We start from the raw sequence: 2,235 nt of genomic DNA on the forward strand, positions 1-2,235 counted from the left end.
AGATGCTAAACAACCACAAACTAATAAATCTATATGTGGCCTTTAAGACAGTATTAAAGTATTTTTATTTCAGCTGCCACATTGTTGGGATTTTGCATAATTTACAGCTCAGGGTCAATCTAAAATTTATTTTTAGAACATGATTGGGGCTAGTGTAAAGGCTGGCTGCAAATGGAGCGTGAGGAGTCAGCCAGGAGCCCTGCTCCCTCCTGGAGCTCAGGATGGTCCTGATCCAAATTACCTGAGTAGGGCTCTCTTTCCCCCAGAGCAGACACATCTGGAGTGGCCCCAAGCAGTTAGGCAAGCACTTCCCCTCTAGTTTTGGGCTTTGGCCCTGACACTGTGTTGTGTCTGCTCCTGGGAGTGAGGGAGGGAATTGTAGACAGGAGCCTTGCTGGAAGGCACCAGGTACACAGAGCACCACCAGGGCTCCACTGTCGGGGGGGACTACAAGAGGGGCAACAAGCTCTGGCTGATCAGGGTCTGTTGGATCAAGGGAACTTTGGGCGGGCCATCTCAGCTGGGGTGTCCTTCCGATCTGAGTCGGTAGGTCCTGACAGTGGGCAAAGGGCATTAACCCTTTCCTCTTCACCCTTCTCCCCATGCACCACAATAGCATTCTAGATCACACACTCTCCCCCTCCCCCATGCCAGCTGCTTTCTGTTCAAGAAGAGATATCCCTGGTGTTCATCGTGCCTCTTAATAACACAACTATCATAACATGTAGCTGGGCCTCCAGACTCAGGAGGCACAGAGATTATCAGGCGGTGGTTTGAAGACAGCAGGTCTCAGGGAGTGGGGCTGGTCTGTTGAATAATCTAACTGAGCAATATTGACTGAAAGCAAATCATGTTCAATAGAAGGTTTCTGAATGGGCTAAGGGCAAGACCACTTATTGCCCCTTTAGTGTCAATGGGGCTTGTACAGGATTCCTTCCAGGTCTGTTGAATAATATAATTTGATGCAACCAACCAGTTGCAAATAATTGAGCATTGAAAGTTTCTACCTTCCAGACAACTGCACATTTCCACTTTGGTGATGGATATTGACTATTTTCACCTTCTGCACCTGGCAACCCTAGCAATAGCAGCAAACCCATTATGCTTGTCAGGTAACTTTGTAGGTAGCCATGCTGGTCCATTAGAAAAAACCCAAGAGCCACAGAAGGGTAACGCCTTTATTAAAGCCAACTACGACAGAAGTAGTAAGCGTGCTTTTGAGCCAACACCAGCTGCCAGTCCTGGCCCTGGGTGGGAATCAGCACTGATCCCCCCGCCGCCCCGCATATGCTGGCCCACCCCCTGCCTCACCAGCCCAGGCTTGGCTCCTTTTCGGCCCCACTGCCAACCTCAGCTTCTGCAGCATGCCGCTGCTGTTAGCACAACGGCAGGAGGCTGCGTGAAGCATGTATCCCGCAAGGCTGCTTGGTCTCTCTTGAAGATTTACTTCAGACCATTCCTGAAATAAATTTAGCAGCAAATTTAATCATTTAACAGATTTAAAATAATCAACTCAAATACATTTTTACGCAAAACAAACCCCAATCCCTTGTTCTGCAGAGTAAAAGTAAACAAACAAAACAGACCACAGGAGTCTCGATTTTTTTCGTAATCCATGCAGGATAGATGAAGCAGCCACTCCTCAAGCTTCTCAGCAGTTCTTAGGTCCCAGTCTCCTCCCTGGCTCCTGGTGTAGACTCTGCGGCTGAGTAATGGATGCTGGAGGGCAGGAAGCTGTTCTCTTCTCCTTTTTTCAACAGTTTGGCCTCTGCCCTTCCTCGTCTAAACAACTCCTCCTCCTCCTCCTCCTCCTCCTCTTCTACTCATGCCTCACAAACTCTCTCCCTCAGACAGACATTTCCCTATGGCAACCCACCAGGGCCAGAATTCAATGCACTCCCTATCCAACAGAGGAGCGACACATACACAGGGTGACACTAAGCCAGCATAGACACACCCCTCTCACCTAGGTGCACTTAGGTGATTTGGGAACTTGGACCTAAATTCCTTTTGGAGGATCCTCTGTACCCCGCTACACACACACACAGTCACATGCAGTATTTTAAACACCACAATTTTTAAATGCAGTATTTTCATATCACTATATGCTCAAGGAAAGGAATATGCTCAGCCTACAGACCTGCAGTTACCACATTTTTCGTTGACAATCCTGGGTGTGCTATAGTTGGCCACAGCACTCAGCACTGCCCTCACCACAGTCACACTTGGCCAGCC

Source organism: Hemicordylus capensis, chromosome 5 (genome assembly GCF_027244095.1).
Source record: "Hemicordylus capensis ecotype Gifberg chromosome 5, rHemCap1.1.pri, whole genome shotgun sequence".
NCBI classification, from domain to species: Eukaryota; Metazoa; Chordata; class Lepidosauria; order Squamata; family Cordylidae; genus Hemicordylus; species Hemicordylus capensis.